Here is a 21,310-nt window from a genome sequence, read left to right as displayed (position 1 = left end):
TTGATTGCATGGAAAGCATTGAGCTGAGGGTTGGAGTTTGGAAATATGCATGAGTTTGATAGCCTGATGTTTGTTTTAAAACCAAGAGTGGCCAAAAAAAAAAAAAAAAAAAAAAAAAGGAAAAAAAGAAAACAAAAAGAAAAAAATATGGAATCTTGCCATTTGCAATGATGTGGTTGGAGTTAGAGTATTATGCTAAGCGAAATAAGTTAGAGAAGGACAAATACCATATGATTTCATTCATATGGGAATTTAAGAAACAAAACAGATGGACATAGGGGAAAAAAAGACAGGCAAACCACGAAACATACTCTTAACTACAGAGAACAAACAGAATTACTGGAGGGGAGGTGGGTAGAGGGAAGGGTTAAATGGGTGATGGAGAGTAAGGAGACCACTTGCTGTGATGAGCACTGGGTGTTGTATGTAAGTGATGAATCACTAAATTCTATACCTGAAACTAATATTATACTGTATCTTAACTAACTTGAACTTAAATAAAAACTTGAAAACAAAAAGAAAAAAATTAAAAAAAAATTATTCAGTAGCAAACAAAAAACAAGAGTGGCACCACCAATTATATTTCCTCTCAAGTTTCTGTGAAACCTGTGTTGAGTGGTTTCTTTCCTGTCTTTCTGTCACTTCTTCTTAGGCCATTTTATGATATTTATTTACTGTCCTGTCCTTTAACTTACTTGCAGATATCAGCATCATGGTGGTATAAGATGTTCCTCTTTTTTGGCTCCCTTTTAAAACAACTTATTAGACATCCATCTGTGAACAAAAGTGCCTCAGTGGGAGTTGTGAAATACAGCACCATAGGCCAAGGGACATGGGAGTAGTCTCATCCTCCTGTGAATCTGGTAATAGGCAGAAGACCTCAGTATGGGCCATGGAACCAGCAAAACCAGCAAGTCTGCCCCAGCCCCCTGGCCCCATTCCGAAAAAAACCTGGAGTGTGCTGTCCTATACTCACAGATGAAAGAATTTGCAGAAATCCAGCCCTCTTGATGGGAGATTCCTGCACAAATTTGCTGACATTGGTGGACTGGAACTGTCCATTGGCAGTGACCTCTCCAGTGGGGCTAAAGGATAGTAGATAGCCCATCTACTCCCAATTGTGTGGGACATGGCTAGAGAAATCCATTTCTGGGTATTCATCCCAGAGTATCAAGTCAGGACTGGGAGAAGGGAGAAGAGATTGGGAAAGAAGAATATCAAAGGACTTTAAAGGGACATGGTCCCTGTTGATTACACTCAAGAATTCAGCAGGAAGTCCCCCCCCCCCCCCCCACCATGAGCCTCTTGGGAGAACCTCACCCAAGGAACTCCCCAGCAGGTCCAAGGGCACCCTCAATGACCAAGTGCTAAGCTGACACATACACCCCACCTCCCATTGTGGCTGACTTCCTGTGCATGCTCCTGAGTTCAGTGGTGAGAGCTAGTCTTTTAGAGTGCTGTGAGCAAAACAGATCAGGATTTGTGAGGAAGAGAGAAACCATACAGTTGAGCCATAGCACCACCTTCTGGAAAACAAAAGAGAAGTTTCCAGTAGCCAATCTGCTGAATTGTAACAACCAGACAAGACCTAAAAGATTAATAATTCTGCCACAAGAGAGAGCAAGACAATGGAGCAGTTGTATCCATACAAAGGTAGAGAAAACCCCAGATATAATAGTACCAATACACAGAATACTCTGACTGAAGGGAACTAGTAAAGATTTAAGGAAGTGTCTTCCAACTTCGGATGCAAAGCAGCAAAACTACAAGGACATGAAAAATGTCATTAACATGTCATTAACAAAAGATAATAATTCTCAATTATCTAGTTCAGAGGCATGGAATTTTGTGACCTTCCTGATAAAGAATTTGAAATACCTGTTTTGAAGAAAATCAGTGAGCAACAAAAACTCAGAAAGACTATTTAAGGAAATCAGGGGGAGATATGTAAATAAAATGACACTTACCAAAGATACTAGATCATAAAAAAGAAACAAGCAGAAATTCTGGAGCTGAACAATTTTTATCTTATTTTATTATAATTTTTTAAATAAAATATTGTGTTTATTTGAAAATAATTGTTTATATAGAAAAGCCAAAAGAATCTACAAATTACTGAAATTAATAAAGTTATAAGCTGTAATTTATAAGATTAAGAAACAGATGAGTAATAAACATTCAATATTATTTTTACTTATTTTATTAAATTTAATAAATTATTTATTAATATATTTAATTTATATAATTAATATATATTTATATATAATTATTATAATTTAATATATATTTATTTAAATAAATAAATTTAATAAATTATTTATTTAATTTAAAAAATTTTTATTTTTTAAATTTTTATTTAAATTTCAGTTAATATACAGTGTAATATTAGTTTCAGATGTACAATTTAGTGATTCAACACTTACATACATCACCTGGTGCTCGTCCCAACAAGTGAACTACTTAATCCCCATCAACTATTTAACCCATCCCCACACCCATCTCCTCTGATGGCCATCAGTTTGTTCTCTATAATTAAGAATCTGTTTCTTTGTTTGCCTCTCTCTCCTTTTTGCTCTATGCTCCTTTGTTTTGTTTCTTAAGTTCCACATATGAATGAAATCATATGGTATTTGTCTTTCTCTGACTTATTTTACTTAGCATTATACTCTCTAGTTACATCACCATCCTTGCAATTGGCAAGATTTCATTCGTTTTTATGGTTGAGTAATATTCCGTTGTATATATATACCACATTTTCTTTATCCATTTGTCAGTCAATGGACATTTGAGCTCCTTCCATAATTTGGCTGTTGTAGATAATGCTGCGATACACATAGGGGTGCTTTTATCCCTTTGAATTAGCGTTTTTGTATCTTTTGTGTAAATAGCTAGTGCAATTGCTAGATCATAGGATAGTTCTATTTTTACCTTTTTGAGGAAACTCCGTACTGTTCTCCAGAGTGGCTGTACCATTCGCATTTCTACGGATAGTACAAGAGGGTTCCCCTTTCTCCACATCCTCGTCAATACTTGTTATTTCTTGTGTTTTTGATTTTAGCCATTCTGACAGGTATGAGTTGGTATCTCATTGTGGTTTTGATTTGTATTTCCCTGATGATGAGTTATGTTGAGCATCTTTTCATGTTGGCTGTCTGTGTGTCTTCTTTGGAAAAATGTCTTCATGTCTTCTGCCCATTTTTAAAATTGATTATTCATTTTTAAAATATTGTTTTATTTTTTAAAGTAATCTGCACCCAACATGGGGCTCAAGCTCACAACCCCGAGATCAAGCATCACAGGCTCTACCGACTGATACAGCCATGTGACCCTAAATTTGATTATTCATTTGTTGAGTGTTGAGTTTTATAGGTTCTTCATATATTTTGGATACTAACCCTTTATCAGATATATCATTTGCAAATATATCTTCCCCCATTCCATAGGTTGTCTTTTAGATTTATTTCCTTTGCTATGCAGAAGCTTTTTATCTTAGTGAAGTCTCAATAGTTTATTTTTGCTTTTGCTTCCCTTGCCTAAGGAGACATATCTAGTAAGAAGTTGCTATGGCCAATGTCAAAGAGATTACTGCCTGTGTTCTCCTTTAGGATTTGAATGGTTTCATGTGTCACATCAGGGTGTTTCATCCATTTGAATTTATTTTTGTGTATGGTGTAAGAAAGTGGTCCAATTTCATTCTTTTGCAAGTTGCTGTCCAGTTTTCCCAACACCACTTGTTGAAGAGACTGTCCTTTTCCCATTGGATATTCTTTCCTGCTTTGTCAAAGATTAATTGACTATAGAGTGTGGGTTCATTTCTGAGTGTTCTATTCTGTTCTGTTGGTCTATGTGTCTATTTTGGTACCAGTCTTGAAAACTGCATTTTGTAATATGACTTGAAGTCTGGAATTGTGATGCCTCCAGCCTTGCTTTTCTTTTTCAAGGTTGCTTTGGCCATTCAGAGTCTTTCATGGTTCCATACAAATTGTAGGATTGTTTGTTCTAGCTCTTTGAAAAATGCTAGTAGTATTTTGATAGGGGTTGCATTAAATGTGTACATTGCTTTGGGTAACACAGACATTTTAACAGTATTTGTTCTTTCAATCCATATGAACATGGAACGGTTTTCCATATCTTTGTGACCTCTTCAGTTTCTTTCATCAGTGTGTGTTACAGTTTTCAAAGTACAGATCTTCTACCTCTTTAGTTAGGCTTATTCGTAGGTATCTTATGGTTTATGGTCCAGTTGTAAATAGGGTTGATTCCTTAATTTCTCTTTCTGCTGCCTCATTATTGGTGTATAGAAATGCAACAGATTTCTTTACACTGATTTTGTAGTCTGCAAGTTTATTGAATTCATGTATCAATTCTAGTAACTTTTTGGTGGGGTCTTTCAGGTTTTCTGTATAGAGTATCATGCCATCTGCAAACAGTGAAAGTTTTACTTCTTCTTTGCCAGTTTTGATGTTTTTGATTTTTTTTTTTTTCTGATTGCTGAGGCTGGGACTTCTAGTACTATGTTGAATGAAAGTGGTGACAGTTGATATCCCTGTCTTGTTCTTGATGGTAGGAAAAAGCTCTCAGTTTTTCCCAATGAAGGATGATATTAGCTGTGGGTTTTTCATGTATAGACTTTACTATGTTGAGGTATGCTTCTTGTAACCCTACTTTGTTGACAGTTTTTATCATGAATGGATGTTGTATTTTGTCAAATGCTTTTTCTGCATCTATTGGAAGGACCATATGGTTCTTGTCATTCCTTGAATTAACATGGTGTATCACATTGATTGATTTGTGAATGTTGAACTACTCTTGCAACCCAGGAATAAGTCCTAGTTGAACATGGTGAATGATTCGTTTAATGTACTGTTGGATTTGTTTTGCTAGTGTTTTGTTGACAGTGCTCGCATCCATGTTCATCAAGGATATTGGCCTGGTGTCTTTCTTAGTGGAGTCTTTATCTGGTTTCGGTATGGTATGATTTCAGTCTTTTTGTATGTGTTGAGGCCTGATTTGTGACCTAGTATGTAATGTATTCTGGAGAATGTCTTGTGTGCACTTGAAAAGAATGTGTATTCTGCTGTTTGAAGATAATGTTCTGAATATATCTGTTAAGTCCTTCTGGTCCAGTGTGTCATTCAAAGCCATTGTTTCCTTAGTGTTTTTCTACTTAGATGATATATCCATTGATGTAAGTGGGGTGTTAAAGTCCCCTACTGTTGTATTATTGTCAATGAGTTTCTTTATGTGTATTATTAATTTTTTGATGTATTTGTGTGCTTCATGTTGGGGGCATAAACATACAATTGTTATACCTTCTTGTTGAATTGTTTTCTCAGTCATAATAAAGTGCCTTTCTTTATCTCTTGTTATAGTCTTTGTTTTAAAACTAGTTTTCCTTATATAAGTAAGTATTGCTACTCTGGCTTTTTTTTTTTTTTTTGACATCCATTTGCGTTATGAATGTTTCTTCATCCCTTTACTTACAAGCTGCAGGTGTCTTTAGGTCTAAAATGAGTCTCTTGTAGGCAGCGTATAGATGAGTCTTCTTTATTTATTATTTATTTATTTATTTATTTATTTGTTTGTTTGTTTGTTTATTTCCATTTTGACATCCTATATCTTTTGATTAGAGAGTTTAGTCCATTTTCATTTAGAGTAATTATTGATAGATACGCATTTAGTGCAGTTTTATTACTTGCTTTGTAATTGTTTCTGGGTATTTTCTCTGTTCCTTTCTTGTTTTTGTCAGTTTTGGTCTCTCCTTTGCACTAAAGAGTCCTTTTTAATATTTCTTGTAGGGCTGGTTTAGTGGTCATGAACTCCTTTAGTGTTTGTTGGTCTGGGAAACTCTTTATCTCTTCTTCTGTTTTGATGATAGCCTTGCTGGATAGTGTATTCTTGGCTGAAGATTTTTACCATTCAGCACTTTGAATATATCATACCACTACCTTTTGGCTTGTTAAGTTTCTGTTGAGAAATCTGCAGCTAGCCTTATGGATTTCCCCTTGTAAATTAAGGACTTCTTTTGTCTTGCTGCGTTTAGGATTTTTTCTTTATCACTCTATTTTTCAAATTTAATTACAATATGTCTTGATGTTGGCCAGTTTTGTTGATTTTAAGGAGTTCCCTGTGTCTCCTGGATGTGGATGTCTGTTTCCTTACCCCGATTAGGAAAATGTTTGCTCCTTGGTCAGAATGTGGCAAGTTTTAACTAGGTGGGGTCTGGTCTGCTTGTTAAATGAGACCTGATAATACTTCCACTAGAACTGAGACCCTGCAGAACTCTGTGGTTAGGAGATGTGTTGGTAGGGGTTTCTGCTGGTCTTCTGGGGTAGGCACCCACTGTGCTGGGACTGAGTCAAGCTTGATTGAGAAGGGCAGTCCCGCCAGACCACAGCTGTGTGGGACTAGATGTAAGCAAGTTAGGCAGCTAGTGTCAGTGCTGGACTGCTACCCAGGGTAGCTTTTTGTTTATGCTGTCGGATGGGGAAGGGAAATGGTTCCAGCCAGTTTCTTTGTCCCCTTAGAAGCTTCTCCATGAATGCTGCCTCTTAGGGAAGCACTCTGAGAAGAAGGAATAATTCCCCCGTGTACATTTTTCCAATCACTGTTTCCACACTGTGTGCCCCTATGTTGTTTACCTGCCTTCTCTCCAGGAGCAGGACAGTGCCCTCTGAGCTCTAGCCCAGCCTGATAACTTTAAAAATTTCAGGCTTTAGGGAGTGGCATGGACAGGGGTTTGTACTAGTCTTCTTGGGGAGGGGCCTGCTGCACTGGGACTGAGGCAAGCTTGACCAAGAAGGTCAGTCATGTCAGAGCACAGGTGTTTGGGGCTTGGTGTAAGAAAGTTAGGCCCCAGTGTCTGTGCCGTGCTGCCAGCAGGTGGCTCTGTGCTTATGCTGAGGGGTGGAGGAGGGAAATGGTGCCAGCCAGCTCCTTTGTCCCTGTAGAGGCTTCTTCATGAATGTTGCCTTTAGGGATGTGCCCCAAGGAGAGAAAATAATCTCCCTCCTTGTGTGCCCCAGGTATTCTTCAGGTCACTGTTTCCAGGCCATTTCCCCTAGGTTGTTTGCCTGACCTTTCTTCAGGAGCAGGGCAGTGCCCTCAGGGTTCTATCCCAGTCCAGCCTGCTGACCTTTAAAACTTTGGGCTTTAAGACTCACTGGTTGCAAGAACGTATAGAAAGCAGCCCTGTCATTTTCTCACCCTATGGCTTTGTGGAAATCTTGTCTTTTTGTGTTCCCTTGTGTGTTCTGACCTCTCTCACCCTTCTCCACAACCATGGCTCCCTACTCTCCACAGCACCTGTGATACTTTTCTCCCCTGAACCATGTCTCCACACTCCCTACCTTCTTTGATGTGGCTTCTTCTTCCCCTTTAGGTATGGAGTTTGTTCTGTCAATCTTCAGATTGGTTTCTTGGGAATTTAGAATAATTTGATTGTTACCTAGTTGTATTCCTGGGATGAGACAAGCCTGAGGTCCTCCTACTGTGCCCCCATCCTCCTCTAGGTGAATTTTTTAAAAATATGAATGGACTCCCTTTTGATTGGCCGAAGACAATGGAGGCAATTGCCTGTCCTTTCACAATGGCGCTTGCCCATCTCTCAGGACCAACTGACCCATGTTCAATTGCTGTTCACATGGAACCTTTCTCCACTTCAGCCTTCAAAGTCTTTTTTTTTTAAGTTTTTAAAAAATTTATTTATTTTGAAAGAGAGGGAGAGAGCATGCTTACATGTGCATACATGAGAGCAGGGGAGGGGCAGAGAGAGAAAATTACAAGCAGGCTCCATACTGTCAGCTCAGAGCCCAACATGGGGCTTGATCCCACGAACCATGAAATCATGACCTGAGCTGAGATCAAGAGCTAGGAGCTCAACCAATGAGTCATGCAGGTGCCCCCAGCCCTCAAAGTTCTCATTTGAATATTTGCTACTATCACCAAGATCTGCACCAGTGGGAGCTCCACCTGGGCCCATGCCCAAAGCTTCAAGTCTCACCACAGTGGCCTTCCTACTCATTGTGGCATAGTGGCTGTGGTGGCCCTGGGGGGAACCCATGTTCCCTGCCCCCACTTGCTTCCATCCTTCTTGCATGCATCACCAAATGCCAGCCATGGCTGTGTATGGGCCTATCACTCCCAACATTTTCAGGGCTAGGTCATTCAGCAAGTGGGTGTTTACATACTTCTTAGTGGGTTCCAACTTCCATTGACATTATCCTGTTTATATCAACCAATATCTTTTCTGGGGTTTAATCAGTTTTGGCATTGGGTACCTTAACCAAGCATTTGATTCATCTTGTAGCACTACTTCTGCTTACCAAAAGTAGCCCACTAGGCACTTACATTCCTCTCCCGGCTCCATGCTAGCAAGGCAGGCTTCTTAGCCATTTGAAGTTTGAGAATAGGTTGAAATAGTTGTGGTTGAAGACCCTAGTCATTCACTTTACTAGATAAAACTTGTAGGTTTGTGTGTGAGCATGCCAGCTATCCTGAGGGAAACTTTGGAGGGAACCAGTTACTAAATGGTTCGATTAGTCTGTTGCCCCTATACACAGGTCAGATAACCAATTTGCACATCAGGACCATTACAGACCATTACAGACATTACAGACCTCCACCAAGTTTCCTTTGGCTTCACCCTTCAAAGACATAGTTCACCATCTTTCAGTCCTAGTACGTGTGCTCGTGCTTTACTTCCCTGGTGGATGAGATTGTCTGGTGATACACCCTCAACAGACTAGAGAGTAGAGCTGAGGAACTTAATGAATGAAATGGAAAATGCAATAGAGAGCATGTACACAATAGTAGAACAAGTGAAAGACAGAATAAGTGAGTTAGAGGACAAGAAAATTAAATAACCCAATGAGTAGAGATTAAAGAAAAAAGATTGAGAAAAGAGTGAAATCTGCATGATGCATAGGATTTTATAAAAAGAAAAAAAAATCAGAATAATAAGGATTCCAGAAGGAGAAGAGGGAAAGTTGCAGAAAGTTTATTTAAATGAATAATAGCCAAGAACTTCCCACACCTGAGGAGAGAATTGGACATCCAAGTTTATGAAGCCAAGAGATTACTCTATTATCTCAGTGCAAAAAGACCTCCAAGACACATTATAACGAAACTGTCAAAAATCAAAGATAAAGAGCAACTCCTAAAATCCAGTGAAAAAATGATGGTAGTTTACAAAGGAACCCCCATTAGGCTATTAGTGCATTTCTCAGAAGAAACCCTACCGGCCAGGAGAGACTGGAATGACCTATGTGAAGTGTTGGAAGAAAAAAATTGTTAATCAAGAATACTCTAAGTGGCCCCCAAAATAAGAGTTATGGACCAGATGGCTTCCCAGGGAAATCCTACCAGACATTTAAAGAACAGTTTAATACCTATTCTTCTCAAAGTGTTCCAAAAAAAAGAAATGGAAGGAAAGCTTCCAAACTCATTCTGTGAAGCCAGCCTTACCTTGATTCCAAAACCAAACAAAGACCTTACTAAAAAAGAGAATTACAGGCCAAATACCTGATGAACCTGGATGCAAAAATCCTCATCAAGATACTAGCAAATTGAATTCAACAGTGCATTAAAAGAGTTCTTCACCATGATTAAGTGGGATTTACTCTGGGATGCAGGACTGGTTCAATATTTGCAAATTAATCAATATGATACACATAAATAAAAGAAAGGATAAGAACCATATGATCCTTTCAATAGATGTAGAAAAAGCATTTGACAAAAATACAGCATCCTTTCTTGGTAAAAACCCTCAAGAAATTCGGGATAGAAGGATCATACCTCTAGATCATAAAGGCCATATACAAAAGACCCACAGCTAATATCATCTTCAATGGGGAAAAACTGAGCTTTCCTCCTAAGGTCAGGAATGTCCACTCTCACCACTGTTGTTTAACATAGTACTAGAAGTCCTAGCCTCAGCAATGAGACAACAAAAAGAAATAAAAGGCATCCGAATTGGCAAGGAAGAAGTCAAACTTTCACTCTTCTCAAATGACATACTCTGTGTGGAAAACCCAAAAGACTCCATCAAAAAACTGCTGGAGCTGATACATGAATTCAGCTAGTGGCAGAACATAAAATCAAAATACAGAAATTGGTTACATTTCTATATGCCAATAATGAAGCAGCAGAAAGAGAAATTAAGGATTCAATCCCACTTACAGTTGCACCAAAACCCATTAAATACCTAGGAATAAACGTAATCAGAGAGGTAAGAGATCTGTACACTGAAAACTATAGAAAGCATATGAAAGAACTTAAAGAAGACACAAAGAAGTGGAAAAACATTCCATGCTCATGCAGTAGTAGAAGAACAAATATTGTTAAAATGTATATATTACCCAAAGCAATGTACACATTCAATCCAATCCCTATCAGAACAACACCAGTATTCTTCACAGGACTAGAACAAACAATTCTGAACTTTGTATGGAACCAGAAAAGACCCTCATTAGCCAAAGTAATGTCAAAAAAGAAAACCAAAGCTGGAGGCATTACAGTTCCAGACTTCAAGCTGTAATCATCAAGAGTGGCAGTATGATATTGGCACAAAAATAGACACATAGAGCAGTGGAGCCAAATAGAGAACCCAGAAATGGACCCACAAATGTATGGCCAACTAATCTTCAACAGAGCGGGAAAGAATATCCAATGGAAAAGTCTCTTCAGCAAATGGTGCTGGGAAAACTGGACAGCACCATGCAGAAGAGTGAAACAGGATCACTTTCTTATACCATGCACAAAAATAAACTCAAAATGGATGAAAGACCTAAATATGAGATAGGAAACCACCAAAATCTTAGAGGAGAAAACAGGCAGCAACCTCTTTGACCTCAGCTGCAGCAACTTCTTACTAGACATGTCTCTGGAGGCAAGAGAAAGAAAAGAAAAAATGAACTATTGGAACCTCATCAAGACACAGACTTCTGTATAACGAAGGAAACAATCAACAAAACTAAAAGGCAACCAATGGAATGGGAGAAAATACTTGCAAATGACATATCAGATAAAGGGTTAGTATTCAAAATCTATAAAGAACTTGTCAAACTGAACACCCAAAAAACAAATGATCTAGTGGAGAAATGGGCAGAAGAAATGAATAGACACTTTTCCAAAGAAGACATCCAAATGGCTTACAGACGCATGAAAAGATGCTCAACATCACTCATCATCAGGGAAATACAAATTAAGACTACAATGAGATACCACCTCACACCTGCCAGAATGGCTAGATTAACAACTCAGGAAACAACAGATGTTGGCGAGGATGTGGAGAAAAGGGAACACTTTTGCACTATTGGTGGGAATGCAAACTGGTGCAGCCACTCTGGAAAACATTATGGAGCTTCCTCAAAAAATTAAAAGTGGAACTACCTTACAACCAAGTGATTGCACTGCTAGGTATTTATCAAAAGGATACAAACGTGCTGATTTGAAGGGACACATGCACCCCAATGTTTATAGCAGTGCTATCAATTATAGCAAATTATGGAAAGAGTCCAAATGTCCATCAACTGATGAATGGGTAAAGAAGATGTGTGATATATATATGTATATATATGTGTGTGTGTGTGTGTGTGTGTGTGTGTGTGTACATATATATACATACACACACACACACAATGGAATTTTCCTTGACGATCAAAAAGAATGAAATCTTGTCATCTGCGACATCATGCATGGAATTAGAGTGTATTATGTTGATCAAAATAAGTCAGAGAAAGACAAATATTGTATGATTTCCCTCATATGTGGAATTTAAGAAACAAAACAGATGAACGTAGGGGAAGGGAAGGAAATATAAGATAAAAACAGAGAGGGAGGCAAACCATAAGAGAGTCTTAAATGCAGAGAACAAACTGAGGGTTGCTGGAAGGGAGATGGGTGGGGGGAATGGGCTAAATGGGTGATGGGCATTAAGCAGGGCGCTAGTTGGGATGTGCTCTAGGTGTTCTATGTAAGAGAGGAATCACTGGGTTCTACTTCTGAAACCAATACTACACTGTATGTTAACTAACTTTAATTTAAATAAATAAATTTAAAAAAAAGAATGCTTGGGGCACCTAGTGGCTCAAAGTTGAGTGTCCAACTTTGGCTCAGGTCATGATCTCATGGTTCATGAGATCGATCCCCATATCAGGCTCACTGCTGTCAGCCTGTCAGCACAGAGCCTGCTTCAGATCTTCTGTCTCCCTCTTTCTGTCTCTCCCCCACTTGTGGTCTTCCGAAATATAAATAAATATTAAAAATATTAAAAAAATAAAACAGAATACTCTATCTGGCAGTTAACCTTTCTATATGAAGGAGAAATAAAGGCTTTCCCAGACAAACAGCAATGAGGGATTTCATCACCACTAGCCCTGCCTTGCAAGAAATACTGAAAGGAGTTCCTCAAGCTGAAACAAAATTCTAATTAGTGGCATGAAAACTTATAAAAAATATAACATACTGGTAAAGATAAATATTTAGAAAACTCTAATTCTCTAACATAATGTGTTTACCACTGAATGCTATAAGAGTTAAAAGAATATTAAAAATAACTATAGCTATTATAATAATATATACTATAAATAGAGGTAAATTATGGTATTAAAAATGTAAAAGAAGGAAGAAAAAGGGGGGACCCTTTGTAGGCAATGAAAACTAAATTGCAACCAACATAAAAGACTTTTATTTATGAGATGTATAAGCCTCATCATAACCACAAATCAGAAACATAGGGTAGATTCGCAAAAGATTAAAGGGGAAACAGAGTATATCACCACAGAAAACAACAAATTTACAAAGTACTCGGAAACAGAAGGAAAAAGAAACAATAGAAATATAAGGCAAACAGAAAGCAATTAATAAGATGGCATTAGTAGATCCTTACATATCAGTAACATTCCTAATGTAAATGCATTGAACTCACCAATCAAAAGGCACAGAATGGCTAGATGGATTAAAAAATAAGACCCAACTATATGATGCCTACAAGAGATTCACTTCAGCTTTAAGGAGACACATAGGTTCAAAGTGAAGAGATGGAAAAAGATACTCCATGCAAGTGGAAACCAAAAGAACGTGGGGGTAGCTTTACTAATATCAGACAAAATAGACTTTAAACAAAAAATGGTAACAAGAGACAAAGAAGGTAAATATATAATATATGATAAAAGTGTCTGTTCATCAAGAATATATAACCGTCATAAAAAGATAAGCACCCAACCTCAGAGCACCTAAATATATTAAGCCAATACTAACATATCTGAAGGCAGAAATAGACAATAATGCAATAATAATGGGACATCAGTACCCTGCTTTCAGCAATGGGTAGATTATCCAGACAGAAAATCCACCAGGAAACAGTGGGTTTGAAATACACATTAGACCAAGTGGACCAAACAAACGTTTATAGAACATTCTATGCAACAGCAGCAGAACATATTCCTTTCAAGAGTACATGGAACAGGATACATCATATGATAGGACACAAAACAAGTCTTGGGAAATTTAAGATTAAAATTATATCCAGTATCTTTTCTGACCACAATGGTATGGTACTAGAAATCAATAAGAGGAGAGTTGGAAATTTCCATATATGGAAATCAACCAACCCATTCCTGAACATCTGATGAGTCAAAAGAAAAATTGAAAGGGAAATAGAGAAATATCTCAAAACGAATCGAAGAGGAACACAACATACCATAACCTATGGAATACTTCAAAAGTAGTTATGAGAGGGAGGTTTATAGCTATAAATAGGTATATTAAGGAAATATAAAAATCTCAAATAAAAACCCTGCCTTTACCCCTCAAGGACTGTAAAAAGAATAAACAAAGCCCAAAATTAGTAGAAGCAGGGAAATAACAAGATCAGAGTGGAAATAAATGAATTAGCAGAAAAATAGTAGAAGAATCAATCAAATGAACAGCTGGTTTTATGAAAAAGACAAAATCGACAAGCCTTTAGTTAAACTAAGAAAAAAAAGACTCAAGTAAATAAAATCAGAAATAAAAAAGGAGTCATTAAACCTAACACCACAGTAATGCAAAGAACCATAAGAGATTATGATGAACACTTATATGCCAATGAATTGGATACCTGAGAAGAAATGAATATATTCTTAAAAACAAACCAACTACCAAGACTAAATAAATGAGAAATAGAAAATTCTGAACACACAAACAATGAGTACGGAGATTGTATTGATAACCAAACTCTCTAGACACAGTACACCCCAGGACCAAATGTCTTGACTGGTAAATTCTACCATACATTTAAAGAAGAATTAACACCTTTTCAGACTCTTCCAAAAAAAATGAAAAGGAAGGAATACTGTCAAACTGATTTTATGAGGTCAGCATTATTCTGATGCCAAAGCCAGATAAAGGCACTACAAGAATACTATAGACCAATATCTTTGATGAATATAGATGCAAAAATTCTCAACAAGATATTAGCAAACTGAATTTCAGAACACATTAAAAGGATCAAGAAAAATTAAAGATTAAAAGAAAATTAAAAGGCTATAATGTCATGTCAATTATACCTCAATTTAAAAATGGAAAAAAGGCAAACCAAAGAATGGAAGAAAATGTTTGCAATGTATATGTATGACAAAGGACTGGTATCCAGATTATATAAAGACTCTTTCAGCTCAACAGTATGTAAGAGAATGTAATTAAGATGGGCCAAAAGCTTGAACAGTTAACAAAATAATACATTTAATGTTCAATAAGTAAATGAAAAATTGGTCAACATCAGTCATCAAGGAAAGGCAAACTAAAACTGCAATAAGGTAGTACTCCTCATTAGAATGGTTAAAATTAAAAAGACTGACAATATCCAGTGTCAAGGAGAATATAGAGCAACTAGAATTCTCATTACTGTTGGTGGTAACTATTTTAGAAAATTGTTTGGAAATTTCATAAGAGGTTACATATGCACCTGCCACACAACAATGAAATTTCATAGGTATGCATTTAAGAGAAGTAAAAATCTATGTTCATACAAAGATTTTTGTATAGACTTCATAGCAGCTTTTTTCATAATAGCCCCAAACTGGAAATACCCTAAAATGTCAGTCAGTAGGTAAATAGAGAAACACAATATGATATGCAATGAAATGCTACTCAACGATACAATTGAATAATTACTTATACTTGCAACAACATGATTGAATTTAAAAATTATGCTGGTGGGGGGGGGTGTCTGGGTTGCTCAGTCTGTTACATATCTGACTCTTGATTCTGGCTCAGGTCATGATCTCATAGTTCATGAGATCAAGCCCTGTGTTGTGCTCCATTCAGTCAGTGCAGAGCCTACTTAAATTTCTCTCTCTGTCTTTTTCTGCCCCTCCCCCACTCGTTTGTTTTCTCTCTCTCTCTCTCAAGATAAATAAATAGGGTTGCCAGAGTGGCTCAGTTGATTAAGTATCCAGCTCTTGACTTTGGCTCAGGTCATGATCTTATGGTTGGTAGGTTCAAGCCCCACATCGGGCTCTATACTGGTATTATGGAGCCTGCTTGGGATTCTCTCTCTCTCTCTCTCTCTGTCTCTCTGTCCCTGCCCTGCTTGTGTGCTCTGTCTTTCATTCTCTCTCTCTCTCAGAAAAAAAAAACAACAACCTTAAACATAAATAAATAAACTTGAAAAAGTAAAAAAAAAAAATTAGGCTGGGCAAAAGAAGCCATCAACAAAATAATACATAATGTATTATTCCACATATATAATACATAATGTATTACACATTTACACATAAATATAAATATAAAAATATATAAAAATATATAAAATATATATGTATATCGAAATAATTTATAGTAACTAAAATCAGTGGTTTCCTAGGGGTGGGACAGAGGGAAGGATGGACTGCAAAGGAGCACTGAGAATCTTTTAGGAGGATGAAAATGTTTTTTGTGCATTGATTGTAGGAATGGTTTCAAGGTTTCAGTGGTTTCAAGTTGGTAAAATTCATCAAAATATGGAAGGATGCATTTTATTGTGCACAAATTATTTCTCAATAAAGTTGACATAAAAAATTTCTGTCCTCTAAATCCTGCTCATACTTATCTCTGTTTCAGTCTTGATTTTTATATCTGGAGTGTACAATATCTTGAGTATCTTACATTCATGGTTGCTTTGCTTTGGACAAGAAAACCATTCTTCCCATTCCATTTAAATGAAAATTGGATCCTGCCTCTTCCACAAGCTTTTAGCTTCCTCATTTTCTTTTTAATGATAGATTTCTTAAAGAAAAATAGGAAGGAAACTTGAAATTTAGCACTTCTGGCTCAATAAATATTTGTTGATGACATAAACTGATGAGTGCATCCCATGCACTTATTATTTAGTCTCACTTCTGCCCTCACAATTTTTTGGAAAAATTCTTCTTAAGCCGTATTGATACATTCCAATTACCCAGTCTAGGGTGTATCTCCAGTGTATTCATCCTGCTCAGTCCTGTCTAGGGACCTTCTCTTTGTTGACTATCTCTCCTCTCCTACCCATCATGATAATGTGCCTTTAAGTGAACTAGATCATATAAGTACCATGGATCAGAGGCTTAGCAAAGATATGTTTAAAATCCCAGCATCTATTCCACAAATATTTATTGAGGTTTTTCAGTATGCCTGGAAATGTTCTGGTGCTGTGGGTTGATTGATGAATAAGACTCCTTTGTGGAGTTTACATTCTAGGTGAAGGAAGCAGACCACAAATTTGTAAATGCTTGAATAGGCAAAATAACTTCAGATTTTTTTAAGTGCTAAGAAAGAAATAAGCAGGTAATAGGAGGGAAAGTAACTTGAGGTTACATTCAATCATGTGGTTAGAGAATATGTATTTCAGGAATTGTGTCCCTACTGCTCATTATGAGTTGCTTTAGGCTCTTTTTGCAGTGTCCATCCTATTCCAGGTTCTATAAAATTTAATGATCCAGCAATCCCACTTCTGTGTGTTTATCCAAGGGAAAATACTAACTCCAAAAGATCTATGCCATTATGTTCATTGCAGCAAAATATGGAAACGACCAAGTCTCCAGTGATGGATGGATGGATAAAGAATGTCTGGTATATACATAATAGAATATTATTCAGCTATAAAAAAGAAGGAAATCCTGCCGTATGCAGCAACATGGATGGACCCTGAGGGCATTAGGTTAAATGAATTAAGATAGAGAAAGACAGGTATTTATGATCTCACTTATATGTGGAAATTAAAAAACAAAGAACTGAACTCATAGATACAAAGAACAGATTGGTGGTTGCCAAAGGTGGGGGTGGGGTGGGGGATGGACAAAAGGGTGAAGGGGGCCAAGAGATACAATCTTCCAGTTATAAAATGAATGAGTCCTGGGTATGCAAAGTATGTATAATATGGTGATATATATATATATATATATATATATATATATATATATGTATATATATAGTTGATATATATATCAACTATATAGATATATAGTTGATAATGCTGTATTATATATTTGAAAGTTGTTAAGAGAGTATACCTTAAAAGTTTTCATTGCAAGAAAAAAATTATAACTATATATGGTGATGCAATGTTAAGTAGACTTATGGTTGTGATCATGTTTTAATACATACATATATTGAATCATATGCAACTGATACTAATATAATGTTATATGTCAATTATATCTCAATTTTTTAAATCTGGGAGTGTGATACTTTTAGCTTTTTTTTTCCTTAATATTGCTTTGATTACTTGGGGTCTGTTTGTGGTTCCATACAAATTTTAGGATTTTTTTTGGTTCTAGTTCTGTGACAAATACTTGTGGTATTTTGAAAGAGATGTCATTGAATCTGTAGGTTGCTTTGGGTGGTATGAACATTTTAACAACATTAATTCTTTCAATCTGTGAGCATGGTATGTATTTCCATTTGTGTTGTCTTCGATTTCTTTAATCAATGTCTTAGGTATTTTTCAGAGTAGATATTTTACCTCTTTGGATAATTTATTTCTAAGTACTGTATTTTATTCTTTTTGATACAATTGTAAATGGGACTGTTTTCTTAATTTCCCTCTCTGCTCTTTCGGTAGTTGTATTACAGCAGATTTCTCTATGTTGATTTTGTTTTCTACAACTTCATTGAATTCATTTATTGGTTCTAATAGTTTTTTGGCGGAGCCTTTAGGATTTTCTACATATAGTATCATGTCATCTGCAAATAGTGACAGTATTACTTTTTCCTTACTATTTTGGATGCCTTTCATTTTTTTCTTCTGATTGCTATGGCTAGGACTTCCAGTACTATAATGAATAAATGTGGTGAGTGGACATCCTTGTCTTGTTCCTGATCTAAGGAGAAAGAACTTCCAGCTTTTCATCATTGAGTATGATGTTAAGCTGTGTTTTCTTATATATGGCCTTTATTGTGTTTTTGAGATATGTTCTCTCTATACCCACTTTGTTCAGAATTTTTCTCATGAATAGATGCTGAATTTTATCAAGTGCTTTTTCTGCATCTATTGAGAGGATCATATGATTTTTATTCTTCATTTTGTTAATGTGGAGTATCACACTGATTGATTTGTGTATATTGAGCCATGCTTGCATTTCTGGAATAAATCCCACTTGATTGTGGTGAACTATTTCTTTAATGTATTGTTGAATTTGGTTTGCTAATGTTTAAAAAATTTTTTTTTAATGTTTATTTGTTTTTGAGAGAGAGACAGACAGACAGACAAAACGTGAATGGGGAAGGAGTAGAGAGAGAGGGAGACACAGAATCCAAAGCAGGCTCCAGGCTCTAAGCTGTCAGCACAGAGCCCAACGTGGGGCTTGAACCCACGAGCTATGAGATTGTGACCTAAGCTGAAGTCAGACACTTAACTGACTGAGCCACCCAGGCACCCCGGTTTGCTAATATTTTGTTGAGGATTTTTGCATCCATGTTCATCAGGGATAATGGTCTGTAATTTTCTTTCTTTCTTTCTTTCTTTCTTTCTTTCTTTCTTTCTTTCTTTCTTTCTTTCTCTTTCTTTCTCTTTCTTTCTTTCTTTCTTTCTTTCTTTCTTTCTTTTTCTTTCTTTCTCTCTCTCTCTTTCTTTCTTTCTTTCTTTCTTTCTTTCTTTCTTTCTTTCTTTCTTTTTCATCCTTCCTTCCTTCCTTCCTTCCTTCCTTCCTTCCTTCCTTCCTTCCATAATGCTTTTGTTTTTCTTGGTATCAAGGTCATGGTGGCCTCATAGAATAAATTTTGTAGCATTCCTTTCTCTTCTATTTTAGAATAGTTTTGAGAAAGGTTATGTATTAACTCTTCTTTTTTTTTTTTTTGTATTAACTCTTCTTTACATGTTTGGTAGAGTTCACCTGTGAAACCATCTGATCCTGACTTTAGTTTGTGCTGACATTTGTTTGTTTGTTTGTTTTATTTGTTTATTATCAGTTCAGATTTGCTACTAGTAATGGGTCTGTTCATATTTTCTGTTTCTTCCTGGTTCAGTCTTGGAAGATGTATGTTTCCCTGAATTTATTTTTTCTAGATTATCCAATTTGTTGTTATATACTTTTTCATAGTAATCTCTTACAATTTTTTGTATTTATATGGTGTTCGTTGTAACGTCTCCTTTTTTATTTCTGATACTGTTTATTTGAGTTCTCTTTATTTCTTGATTAGTCTGGCTAAAGGTTTATACATTTTGTTTATCTTTCAAAGAATCAGTTCTTGGTTTATCTTTTCAAAGAATTAACTCTTTTGAAAAATCAGCTTTTGATCTTTTCTAATTTTTTAAAAAATTTCTCATTTATTTCCTCTCTAACCTTTGTTATTTCCTTCCTTCTACTAAATTTAGGCTTTGTTTGTCATTCTTTTTTAGTTCCTCTATGTGAATGGATAGATTGAGTTTTTCTTCATTTCTTGAAGTGGGCCTTTATTGCTATAAACTTTCCTCTTACAACTGCTTTTGCTGTATCCCAAAGATTTTGAATGATAATGTTTTCATTTTCATTTGTCTCCAACAATTTTATAAATTTTCTCTTTGATTTCTACATTAATCCATTGATTGTGTAGTAACAGGTTATTTAGCCTCCACTTTATGTTTCTTCTAGGTTTTTTCGTTGTAATTGATTTTTAGTTTCAAACCACTGTGTTTAGAACAGATGTTTGATATGATTTTAATTTTAAATTTATTGAGACTTGTGACATATTATGTGATCTATTTTGGAAAACATTCCATGTGCACTTGAAAAGAATGTGCATTCTGCTGTTTTTGGGTGGAATGTTCTCTATGTATCTGTTAAGTCCATCTGGTATAAGGTGTTGTTCAAGGCCACTATATATTTTTTTTTTTTTTACTGATTTATATCTGGATGATCTATCCCCTGTTATGTAAGTGGTTGTTAAATGCCCCTACTATTACTGTGTTATTGTAGATTTCTCTCTTTATGATTGTTAACATTTGCTTTATATATTTAGGTACTCCTATGTTGGGTATATAGATATTTATAATTGTTGTATCCCTTTGTTGGATTGATCCCTTTATCATATGTAGTTACCTTTTTTTGTCTCTTGTTATGGTCTTTGTTTTAATGTGTATGTAATCTGACTATTGCCACCCCACCTTTTTCATTTCCATTTGCATGGAATGCCTTTTTCCATCCCTGTATGTATCTTTAGGTCTGAAATGAGTCTTTAAGCAACATTAGATACATCTTATTTTTTATCCATTTGCTACCCTATATATTTTAATGGGAGCATTTAGTCCATTTATATTTAAAGTAATTTTTTTAAAAGTAGGCTTCACATCCAGCATGGAGCCCAATACAGGACTTGAACTCATGACCCTGAGATCAAGACCTGAGCTGAGATTGGGGTGCCTGGGTAGCTCAGTTGGTTGAGTGACCAACTTCAGCTCAAGTCATGATCTTGCAGCTTGTGAGTTCAAGCCCCACATCGGGCTCTGCGCTGACCGCTCTGACCCTGGAGCCCATTTTAGATTCTGTATCTCCCTCTCTCTCTACCCCTCCCCCACTCATGCTCTGTCTCTCTTTTCTTCAAAAATAAATAAACACTAAAAAAAAAAAAAAAAAAAACCTGAGCTGAAATCAAGGGTCAGATGTTCGACTGGGCGACCCAGGAGCCTCCTCTTCAATTTTCTTTCACCCCCTGGCCCTCCTGGAGTTGGTCCCCACTATTTTTCAAAGTCAGTTGTTATGGGGACACACCTTCCAAGTGGGGGTCTCCAGGGCTGGGGTGCCGGTATGGGATTTTCTCACCTTGCTCCTCCATGCTTATGATATTGCTCCTGTTTGCGGGTAGTCCCACTCAGAGTTTGGTTCCTGATTGCATC

At 36.4% G+C, this 21,310-nt stretch overlaps 1 protein-coding gene across 3 annotated transcripts in view; it reads right to left on the bottom strand.

Annotated features, from left to right (window-relative positions):
* The window catches only part of LOC109271084 (interferon-induced very large GTPase 1-like), a 56,255-nt gene that overhangs the window by 9,365 nt on the left and 25,580 nt on the right, over nucleotides 1-21,310 (bottom strand). The window lies entirely within an intron of this gene.

The sequence above is a fragment of the Panthera pardus genome, unplaced genomic scaffold, assembly GCF_024362965.1.
Source record: "Panthera pardus isolate Hobbes unplaced genomic scaffold, ASM2436296v1 HiC_scaffold_12, whole genome shotgun sequence".
NCBI classification, from domain to species: domain Eukaryota; kingdom Metazoa; phylum Chordata; class Mammalia; order Carnivora; family Felidae; genus Panthera; species Panthera pardus.
This window is presented reverse-complemented; position numbering and strand designations above follow the sequence as displayed.